Genomic DNA, 12,272 nt, shown 5'->3' with positions numbered 1-12,272 from the left:
AAAGAGGAACACTCCTCCATTGTTGGTGGGTTTGCAGACTGGTACAATCATTCTGGAAATCAGTCTGGAGGTTCCTCAGAAAATTGAACATTGACCTACCTGAGGACCCAGCTGTACCTCTCTTGTGCATGTACTCAAATAATTCTTTATAGCAGCCTTTTCTGACTTTGATCAGAAAACCCATGAGCTATCCAAAGAGCTTTCAGAATTCTTACTAGCAGAGAGAGCTCTCTCAACTAGAGTTGTTTTAGAATAGCAAGGGAAAGGCTGTCTAGAGCAGAGCAGAATAACACCCCCCCCCCGACACACACACACACACACACACACACACACACACATACACAAAGAGAGAGAGAGAGAGAGAGAGAGAGAGAGAGAGAGAGAGAGAGAGAGAGAGAGAGAGAGAGAGAGAGAGAGAGAGAGAGAGCGAGCAGTCTGGAAAGCCATCTCAGCAGAACATAGGCTGTCAGATTGAACCCGTGTTATGACTTCGAGTCATTTCTTTTGCCACTCCCAGACACTCCTCTCAGAACCCCTCTCCCAGTGAAGGCTGGTCCTTGGCATACAAAGGCAAAGTTTTCTATGTTTTGTTATGATGCAAAGAATTACAATGCTTGTGGCATACTAACCATCCTGTTACTAAGAGAAAAATAAATTTTAAATTCCAAATGGCTGACTGGACATTGAGAATGAATTCTGCATTGACCTATCGTTGACCTCTTCAGTTCATAGATCTACTTCCCGAAAGAACATCATCCCTGTTTATCTTAGCTAAGCAGAAGAATAAGTTATTTTTTTAAATTGAAGATAGATTCTTCTTTTATACAATATATCCCAACCACAGTATCCTCTCCCTCCATTCTTTCCAGTGCTACCACCCTCCCACTCCTCCTCCAATTCTCTCTCCATCTCCCTTAAGAAAAGAGCAAGACTCCAAGAGACACAAAACAAACAAAACAAAACAGGATACAACAGGAGGAGGCAAGAATATGTTTTTTTCTAAGGAACAGAGAATTGTTGTTTCAGTCTTGGCAGTTAGGGTTTCCTGCAAATTTGCATACCAGGTGAACAATGAAAGTAAACTTCATTGTAATTCTTTTTAATCCCGTAAAAAGGCTCACTGTTTGGTCAAGGAATGGTTATTTTCTAATGAAAAGTGCAAGGTACTCTAGCGTCTTAGGACTGTGTTCACTGGAAAAGAGTTAAGGCTGGAGTTCTGCATGTTGGCCTTGAGCACGTTCACGGCAGTAGAAAGCAGGACCCTTATTCTCCATCTGCACATTGGAGACACTGTGGACGTGAAGTGCAGCTACCGAGCAGAGCAAGAATGCCCCATTCCCTCCCAGCAAACGTTGGAGCCTGATGCTGAGAACTACAAGAACCGGTCAGTGTTGGCCTGAGGAAAGAGTAGAAAGGCACCTGTCAAACTCTCTGGTGCCTTACCCTTGGAACACTGTTATGCTTACTAGAGAATTCCATGACAATAGTTTTCTGTTCTATTTCAAATGGCCACCACCACCAACCTAATCCCGTAGGCTTATTGCTATAGATCCTGAGGGTCAGCTGTCCAACCTGGTCAAAGTATAACTGGGTTGCATTCCTCGAAGAGACTGCGAAATCTCTCTCCTTGCCATCTTCTTCGGTTTTTGTGTCCTGCAAAGGTCTTTATGTCATTGTTTTTCCCCTCTCCCACTGTTAGTAGCAGAGTCTCCAAAATTTCTGTTTCCTGCTTCTGTTATCACCTGTCCTCTCTTGCTATGCTTCCCCTGCAGTCAGAGAGGGCCACCTGGGCCACTCAAGGTGATTTCTTATCTTGAGTTTCTTAGTCCCTGCTGTGAAATTTATTTCATCACGGAAGATAACAGAGTCTCAGCTTCTGGGGATTTTAGTACCTTAGGAGGCATTCCCTTCAGTTTTATATGCAGAAGCTCTCTTCTGGTGGGGTCAGGGCAATTAACCCCAGGAGACAATTTTAAAGAGGTACACAACAAAAAAAAATCCACAAAAAAGAAAGAAGGAAACAAAAAAAACAGTGATCAAGATAACCAATGTTTTAAAGTATTAAAATAGAAGCTCATACAAAGTCCATGCTGGAAAAATTCCAAAAAAAAAAAAAAAAAAAAAGCCAGAATTATGAAAGAAACCTTTTCATTTCCGTCAGACTGCCGCATGACTCAGCGTGGTGACATTCACTGCCACTAAGTGCGGCCAGCATCTGATACAGACTGGTTGCAGGAGGCATACTAGCATTAGGCTTTGGAAAGATCAACTGAAGGAAGCAGGGATCTGTTATGCAGTTTTCAAGTTGGCTAAGCTGGGGGACAGGCCACTCAGAGCAACAGAAAGTATGGCTAGCCTCCTAGGCACAGGCTGCTGGCCAGAGACTTTGCTCTGAGACAGTGTCAAGTGGCTGGCAGTCCTCAGCCATGTTGCCTTTCAGTCCATTCTTTGATCCATATAAAGATCTGCAAGGTAAGTATGGTCCTTTATGGAGTCTCCCTCTCTGTCCACACAGACAGTGCTCGGTTATTTGCAACTACTGACCCTGAACAGTCTAACTTAACACAGAGAAGAGGGCCTGACGAGGTGGCTTTAGTCATGGCCGTATGGCAGGCTGACTTCATTAAGAGTGTCACGACCGTTTCTTATCTAAGAAAATAAAGCACAAACATGTCATCTAAACGCACCTTCCAGTCTTTTCTGGAATATAAAAAGCTTTCATTTACCCATCCCTGTATTTCCCTCCTTCCAAATTCCAGCTTTATTAGTGGTAAGAACTTACTGGCTTCACCTTTCCTCACTGAGTAACAGAATAATTCCGGTTTGAATCACACTTTAGACATTGGAAAGATCTCCACTCTCTCTTTTATATTCTGGTATTAGTGTAGAATTTTTTTCTGGTTTCAAATTTCAAATTTTCCATATTATACATTCTGATTCTTAGTTCCACCACTTGTTTATTTTTTTCTTTTGAAAGACTGACGACGGCATTGTCAGAGATATTTGTCTTGTATAGCTTCAAGCTCTTCTGAAATCTTTAAAAGATTTCATATTTTCTTGTCTAAGCCTACATAACCGAATTGGTTAGATGTGAAAAGAAGCTATTTATTGAAAGAATACAACTTTCAATCATGAGAACGATCACTGATATCAGATAGAACTTTGTTCCTAGTAGGAACTAGCAGGGAGGAAACAGACAAAGATTGAGGTTTGGAGAGCCATGGTATTTGGCTTCAGACCGGTCTCCTGCTCCCATTTGCTGACTCATTTTCACTAAGGGGAAGCAATAGTTTTCCCATGCAAAACCAAGCAGTGTTTGGGCTGGGGAAATGGCTCAGTGATAAGGGTGCTAAGCTCTGCAAGCCTGGGACCTGGCTTCCAACAGACACCAAGCAGCAGCTAGACAAGCTGGGCAAAGCTGACTGCAGTCACGGGATTGGGGGATGGAAGAAGGCAGATTCTGGGAGCTTGCTGGTCAGTTAGGCTGGCCTACCCCTGAGCATCTGGTTCAGTTAGAAGCCCTGTGTCTAGGCAGTAAGGCACAGAGCAGTGGTAGAGGTAATCACCACATGTCCTGCCTGGCCTTGCAAGCCTGTGCAGGTGCATCATACACTTTTACATGAGCACACTCGTGTGCATGCAATATACACACACAGACCACAAATCTCCCAACATAGGCACACAGCACCTACTCTTTCTTTCCTCTCTCCTACATATACTACACACAAACCACATGTGCAATATATAACACACACACACACACACACACACACAAGAACATCTGCACATACAACACACATACCATATATAAACACAACACTCATATATACACATCTCCCATCCCCTTCCATATGCTCTCTCTTCCCATGTCACACATACACATACCCACAAACTATACACACACCACATATCACACACACACACACACACACACACACACACACACACACACACAACAAAGTGGCTCCTTCTAGCTACTTTTTGTCAACTCTCTGTCTGCGTTTCGAATTTCCCATGGTATAATCAGCATCCCAGTTTTGTAATTTGAGTTAATTGGACTCAATTCTGTTCAACAAGAGGGAAGTCATACCTGGAACTAGAGACCTAGTTGGCAATTCACTGCTCGTGAAGTCGTGGCTATTGGAGAATCTACGACCACAAAATTTAAGTAAACCAGTGAATCCCCTTTTTAATTTCTTACTCCACATCTTTCTTTTTTTCAGTGAAAATATACCTTTCCTGGTTATGAAAGTCAACTTTGGAGATTGTGCTCGTAACTTTTGTCATATCTACAAATGTTAGACATCTTGCTGTAGTTTGGAAGAGTCCCCCAAAGACTTTGGTGCTAAGGACTTCATTTCAACATCATTATGCTATTGAGCAGAGCCAAGAGACTTTCAAGCATACAGCCTATTGCAGTTGACTTTGGTTTACTTACAGAAGTGGATGGAAAGTCCCTCATCCTGAAGAAATGATGCCCTTCAGAGACAGATCCAGAGACCCCTGGACTGCAGCTGACTTGAATACCTCCTGCCCATAGGACCAGTTTTCATGCAAGTAGAAGGAATGATTTGAGCTTCCTAAGAAGAGAGGTCCTTCCCAGCTATGATGCCTATGAACCACATCAATGACTAGCACAGCATGGTAACCCTAAGTGTGGAACAGTAGTACACATATGCTGGTGTAACCAACAGCTTTGATTGGACTCAATTCTTTTCAATAAGAAGGAAGCTATACCTGGTACTAGAGACCTAGTTAATAATTCACTGCTAATAAAGTCATGGTTATTGGAGAATCTACAACTGCTAGTTTATCTAAACCAGTGTAATGTCTAATGACAATCTGTAAATATTTGTCCTCACATCTACAGATAACTGTAGTTTTCACCCTTCCTCAAGGAAACATCTCCTTGAACAGACAGTGACTATTATATATATATATATATATATATATATATATATATATATATATATATATAAGCACAACCTAGCAGAATTCGGAGTAGTGGAGACCTACCCCAATGGATACTCTACAAAACACTCTCACAACTAAGGCTCAGGGGACATTGCAGAAGATAGGGCTGAAAGACTGCAGAAGCCAGAGGATTAGTTTGTTATGAGATTGTGTCTCCTAGTAAGGTCAGGAGCCACACCCATAAAATCTCACCAGCATGACTGTCCAAACATGAGTTGCACAAGGCCAGCAGCAATGGATATGTTAAGTTGGACAGGAAAAAGTCCGTGAGGCTTAGAAAGAGCTATGAGCAATGGAGGGGAGCTGGAAGTAGGAGGTCACCCTCCTTGGGGAAGGGCACACCAATTGGTTGTCCAATGCCAAACACAGCCCTAAAAACACACATACAGATAACATTATACATACATAACAGGTTATATTTAGGAGTGTATACTTGTACACATATACACACATGCATGCAATTACAGTTAGTGAGACAATGGGCTATGAATTTGAAGGAGTGCAGACAGGAGCATATAGAAGGTTTTGGAGGGAGAAAAGGTAGAAGAATATTGTAATTATGCTATAATATCTTTTTTAAAAGAGTAAAATAAGTAAATAAGTAATTTTTAAAATGTGAAATCAGTCCTTCCCTCTGATCTCATTTCTTGCAGCTCCTTTTACTACCTCCTTCCAGCTGCATGCATTTGTCAAACCCTGCATGTTGCTTCTGCCTCAGTGCACCGGCACTTTATGTTTCCTTAACCATGAACATGGCTCTCTTCCCTACCCTGCAGATCCTCCCACCAGAGCACCTTTCCTAGTCCCTGCAATGCAAGCCACCGTTTTCTCCAACATTTCACCCTATTTTTTTCCTTCAGAACATTTATCAGCATTTACTCTTTGTTCTGTATCTCCCATTGTGGCATGTAAACTTCATCAAGAGTACAAAATGGCTGTCTTTCCAACCTTGTATCCTCAGCATCTTAAACAGTTTCTTGCTTCTTTTGACCTACAAATGACTTATTAATAGGTAAAGTTCTCCTTCTAATTTTTAAAAATCCATGGAGAGAGTGAAACCAGATGCAAAGCAAGCACATAATATTGATGCGGAAGAAAGAAAAAGATGATAGCAGACGTGGAAGGAGTTGTGATACAGCACAGTGTGTGTTAGGAGAGAGCAATCGTCACAGGGAGGGCCTGTAGCAAGTGCCCAAGAAGTTTTCCTAAAGCAGTCTGTTGCAATCCACCACTCCTGCGTTCCAGAATACCTATTGGTTCCTGGCCTGGAAACTATGTCTTATAGTTCCAGAAAGTTCTAGCAGAGATCTTACCAACAGGCGACTCTCCCAAGAGATTACATGCTGAGAAGAACGCAAACCATTCCTTTCTGGGTTCATCAGTGGCTTCAGGCTCCCTGTGCCTGTGATGTAGTCTGCCTCAGGGAGAGCCACAGATCTCGGAACAGCAGGTTGGATGGGCCCAGACTCTAGCAGATAGCTCCCAATCTGTAAAAACATCTCCCTTCCCGACTCTTCAACCCTTTCTATAATGTAATCAAATTCCCTATGTTAAATACTTCTCCGCTGGAAAGACTGGAAGTGTTTTTCTTTATTTTCTTAGCTGAATCCAAACGCCTCTTACCATACAGTCAGTATGAGTCCTGACCTTCGGTCGCTCACACTGTCAGTTCAATGCAACTCCGTTCATATTCTTTCATTCACATTATAAACCGAAGAGCTAATCCAGCAGGGAAGAAAGTCACACCGTGACTCCCTTGAGAAAAGCCCTTTCAAGGACAGCAGATGGCTGGGTTTGTAAAGATGTTGCTATACAAGTGTGAGGAAGGACCAGAGTTTGACCACCCCCCCCCCAGAACCCATATGGCAATATAGAAAGCCGGGCTTGATGGCACACACATAATCCTATGGGGGAGGAGGGGAAAGGCAACTCTCTGGGGCTTGTGGGCCTGACAGCTTGGCTTACTTGATGAATTTCTAGTCAATGAGATACTCTTTCTAAGACCAAAGGGGAGGGGTGGCTTTGATTTTTTGAGGGAGTAGCATTAGCCCAGATGAAAAGAGCTCGTTAAAACCGTACGTGCATTTATACACAGTACTATGTGTGTAGTAAATAGTAGGTAATAAACAGTAAATAGGATGAGTCCTTGAAGTGTTTTTAGGTATTCTTATCACTCATTTACTCCACTTACTTCTTCTGCATTTACCTCCCTTCCTTTCCATTTCCTTGGTCAAACCCCTGCTCTTTCTTCATCAATCCTCACCCACCCTGCCCTCCCAAATGCTCTCAGATTACTTCCCTGGTCTCTCACACATCTTTTCTATTCTGAATAAAGTTATCTTCTATCTGTGAAGATGCACATTTGGCTTCACTCTTCAAACCCAACACCCACCCTACCAACCGCTCTGCTTTTCTCTTCTACGTTTTAATTTTGCTCTCTTCTCTGATAAGGGCCTGTAGCTACATTATTTTTTTTCTCTCTCTTTATCAAATTGCAGACACTACCTCCTGGAATGATGTATAGATCTGTTATTCCTGAAGGCTGGTTGCCTTAGCAACAAGGGAAATCTTAGCCATTTGAGCAAAAACTTTATCCAAAAAAAAAAAAAAAAAAAAAAGGCAGCCTTGCAAGGGACTAATATTCACATCATTAAATGTCTGCTCTGCTCTTTCTGTGCTAACTGTGGTCATTCTTGGATTATTAATTATAAGAGCAATTAATTGAATAATATCCCTGAAAGGGTCACCAGGAAGATGTGTAATAGAGAACTCCTCAGCAGACACACTTGACAGCCCCAAGTTACCCTATGTTTTTGGTCTGCTAATTACAACCCAGCCAATTTTTATCCATACCTGACATATGCATTCAGGGGTTATGTTGAATATCTGCCATCCCTTGAGCCTGGCCAGTGTCCATTGCTTAACAAGCCTTGGGCAATAAGGAAGCAGAATTTGGCCGGAGAACAGAGCGTATCTGGTTCTGCCAACTGCAGTCTGTGAAAAAACAGGTATGTGACTCCCTGAGGCAGACAAAAAGGAAAAGAAAGGAATGAAACAAAACAACAATAAAAATCTATTCTCGGTCCTCTCAGCTTATATAACTGATGAGATCAATGAAATAAATTATTTAATCGATGGCAAAAGAAGTGTTGAAAGGAAGACTTCTTATTAATAGTGGTTATAGCCTTTGGGTAAATACGTATGCGAAGCTTAAGAGGCTTATAGCAAGACTTCTCAGAGAAACAGTGCACACACACACACACGCACGCACACACACACACACACACACACACACACATGCACACACACACACCCACACGCACACAAGAGGAACACACTTATGGAGTGATCAACTGAGACTGACTTACATAATTCTGGAGGTTGGCACATCTGAAACTGGTAGGGCAGAAGTGTGGGCTGGACCTCCACTGGCTACTGTTTTCCCAGTCAGGAGCTATGAGCTGCCAGCCCTGCCAGAGTCCGGACCCACCCAACCTGCTGTTCAGGAGCCTGTGGAGATCAACAGAACACAGAGATCAGAACAAGAGTTTGGCTTTGACCTAGATTTGTAAGGGAAACTCCTGCTTCCCCAAATCACTTCATGTTAAGAAGACGTGAACTCGAGATACAAAAGAAAGTCAGCAGGTAGAATAAAGGCAACTGAAATCGCTCTGGAAAGGTCCTTGTCCTTCTTTTCTCAAAGAAAGAACTTGTGTTAGGTAAAACCATTGGGAAGGCCGGGGAAAATGTTCACTGAGTTGATGAATCCTAATATACTTCATATAGTGCCCTCGAGCTAAAAAATAACCTTATGCTTTGACAATGGAAAGCTTTTATTGTGGATAAAATTAAAATCTGTTTAATTTGAGGATGTTTCAGTTAAGGTAACATTTTCATTAACCTGTGGGGCTTACTTAAAACAAATGATGATTGGCTTTAATGGCTGAAAGCAATGAATTAACCCGTGGGCTGAGCTTTGGCTTTTCCTATTGTGTGTGCATGTTTGTCTGTGTGCATGTGTGTGGGAGTGCGCACATACACATACACTCACACATGTGCAGCATGTTGCATCCTTACACACACATACCCTCTCTCCTTCCTTGCTGCCTTGAGGTGAGCAACTCTGTTCTGAAAGCAGCTGTGACTTTCATCAGGATGTTCTCTTTCACTTCAGTTAAGCCAGCTGACCATGCACTACATCTTTGGAAGTTGTTGGCTAGTTGCTGTTAAGTGATTTCCTTGGGTATCTGCTAGTGATGGACTATGTCACTAATGCTCCCCGATCTGAGGTAGTCTTCTGATGATACTGGAGCCCTTGTGTATCACTGGTTCTTGAGGACGGCTACACTAAGACACTTTATTCCTCAGCATTGCTAGGGTACTGTACTCAGTCATTCAATTAAACACCAATCTAGGGGGTGAGTTATAGACATAATTATTTATGGGACAGTTGGGCCACACCCAATTGGTTTTAAGGATCAAACAATGAAAGTTAGAGATCTTGAAGGAAGAAGAAATTTGGCCAAATTTCTCTCCTTCAACTTATAATGCATGCTCAGCACACATTATATACTTGATTGAAAATTGCCTTATTTAGTCTTGAATGATAAAAAGTTAAAAAACCATTCGCTGATTAATAATTGCTTCGTTTAATAGACTACAGAAGTCGTGTAGACTACAGAGGTCATGAAGACTACAGAAATTATACTGCTGTGAATCTGTTTCTGTAGATGAAAGAACCCGTTTACTGTAAATGACTAATGTGTTTTGAACCTTTTTCCCCCATGATGGATTAAATGTAGAGTTTATTGAATGAGACAGTGACAGCTTAGAAGATTAATTTATTTAGCTGTGGGATTCAACTTTGAAAGTATTCACTGCCAAATACCCCTTAGAGTTGAGAGTCTCCTTATAAAAATAGGCAAACAATAATAGCCCAAATTATCACCAACTGAGAAGGCCACAGATTCTTCTGCAAAGGGTAGGTATCTACAAACAGCGGTGTTGAAAAGCTCCGCCATGACAAAGAGGTGAAGCTCCAGGCACATGATAGACACCACATGAAGTTTTAGTTTAGACCTTCCAAAGGAATGCTAGAAACTGGGCTTTTCTTAAAACCAAACAGTAGATCAAGGATATGGGCCTGTTCTCATACAGCTTCTAAGTGGAGAATGGCATGGTGTTTAGGGCATGGGCTGACTGATGGACCTATCATTACTGGAGCCAACAGAGGTTTAGGAAGATCCTGAATGTGAAGTTTGTTCCTGGAGTGCAGCAATGAATGCCTCCCTTCCAGAAACAGGAGTCCCTTTCTGGCAGAGAAGGCACAATGGGTAATAAGTATTTCTCAAAAGTGAATTCTCTTTGCGCATGTTAAAATATGTAGTTTACAAATGACCATGAGGATAGCTAAACTAACAGTTCTGCTTTCTGCTTTCATGACTTATCCCAGGGACGTTGAGGGGTCTGACCAGAGATAACTTATAAAATAAAGCAGGAAAAGTAAGGGAAGGGCAGAGTAGGAAGAAAGAGAAAAACTTTGGAGCAATTCGTGCGGTGTTAAGCATATCAGCCCATATCGCTGAAGGGTTCAGGGTTTCTTCTTCAGGTTCCTGACAGACCCTCTGTCCTCTGCTGGGGTTTCTGTGAAAGCTGCCCCTCCAGCTGCCCTGCTGACAGGATGCTTCTGAGCTAGTTGCTCCTCTGGTGCTGCTGAATCTCCTGTCTTCTAATGGCCCTTGTTCAAGCATTGCTTAGCTTGGAGAATGCAAGTGAGGAGCCTCCAAGAATAAAAATCACGTTATCGAAACATTTTACCACTGTGAAAAGAACTTACCTGATCCTAACTTAGCATACTTTCCTTGAATTCTCCTTTTGGCCTTTTGGCAGGCAAGGGGAGTTTTGAAATAATGTCACTAAGTATATTCTTCTGTGATCACTTCAAAAAAAAATCTACAATTGGTGGTTAACACAGATAAGACAGGTGGGCATCTCACCCAATCTGTTTTGAGAGTCATGAGAATGAAAACTGGGGCTTCCTGAAAGAAGAAGAAATTTATTTCCATTTTCTATCACTCAACTTAAAATTCATGCTCGAAGTTGCATGAAAATTGCAAACCAAATCTCTAACCAAACCAAAGCAAACAAAATCAACTTATCTTGACAGTGGTATTCAAAACTTTCAAATTCACCTGATTGGTTTACAGGGCCCTTTGATTTAGGTTCATTCTCTAAGAATTCTTCTCCAGTATAAACTTTTCAATCCCAATAGAATATGGTTGTCTTTGTGTCAAACGCATCTGGGGCAATGCCCTTAAAAATCAATGAAGGAGCACCCCAGCTCCTACCTCCAGAAAGCATTGCTTCTTGAAGACTGGACTGTGAACCGCAAAGCAGTCCTCTCCGGAGGCTTGGATGTGTCTTTATATTGCTGAATGGTCCCTGAATCCACACTGTCAAAATTTTGTCCAATCCCAACTATAGTCCTATCTTGCCAGACATGCCTGAAATCTTCCTGGGCTCTTAAACTCTATTAACAAATCATCTTTCTAATTCATCTGCCTTAGTTGAATAGAGAGTTGTTTCATTGGAGGGAGTTGAGCACAGGTAACTTTCCAGAGATATTTTGGATATATATATATATATACATATATATGTATGTATTATATATAACTTATAATTATATAGCACATAGCATGTAACATATAGCAACATATAACACAACACAGTAACACATAACATACAACAAACATAAAACATATAACAAAGATATATATATATACATATATATATATATGTATATATATATATGTTTTCTCTCAAGTTTTCTTCATCTGACTTCCATGCAGTCCTAACAAGCCCTTTTCTTTAGCTTCCTCACTCACAGAATAATGAGGTCAGCCTCATCGGCCATGGGTCTTGGCCCCAGGTTCTAGTCACCAGGCAGATTTGTCTAAGCATTTAGTAAACCAGGAGGGTGTCTAGCCCAAGAAACTGATAGGACTGTCTCCACAGTGTGAAATAGCTCTACTCCGGAGCCAAATGGTTCCTGGTCGCTGCAGGGGTTTGTTTGGTTCCTGTTGTTTGCTCTTTACCTGACTGAAGGAAGACAACAGCTGTGGAGGAAATGCCTAAGAAAGTCAGAGTTCAGAGTCGCAGATGTACGAGAAACCTTTCAGCCTCTGACTCAGATGTGCGTCTCTTCCTCAAAGCTCCGAGCAGTCTGCTCATCCTTTGGCTACTGATTTACACAAGGTTTTGAGGGTTTTCTAGCCAGTAGCCAACTTCCCCTGCCTTAG

The 12,272-nt window shown here is 41.9% G+C and overlaps 1 long non-coding RNA gene across 2 annotated transcripts; it reads right to left on the bottom strand.

Annotated features, from left to right (window-relative positions):
• Window positions 1-2,632: 2,632 nt before the first annotated feature.
• On the bottom strand, window positions 2,633-8,477 carry LOC147996132 (uncharacterized). 2 transcript variants are annotated; one of them, XR_015671195.1, is made up of 3 exons: window positions 8,343-8,477; window positions 7,828-7,994; window positions 2,633-2,649 (listed from the first exon to the last, which is right to left on the bottom strand). It is a non-coding gene; the product is annotated as an uncharacterized LOC147996132 (long non-coding RNA). The 2 variants fall into 2 exon arrangements; XR_015671196.1 differs by having other exon boundaries at window positions 7,828-7,968.
• Window positions 8,478-12,272: the final 3,795 nt, after the last annotated feature.

Source organism: Rattus norvegicus, chromosome 2 (genome assembly GCF_021556685.1).
Source record: "Rattus norvegicus strain SHRSP/BbbUtx chromosome 2, alternate assembly SHRSP_T2T, whole genome shotgun sequence".
NCBI lineage: Eukaryota > Metazoa > Chordata > Mammalia > Rodentia > Muridae > Rattus > Rattus norvegicus.
This window is presented reverse-complemented; position numbering and strand designations above follow the sequence as displayed.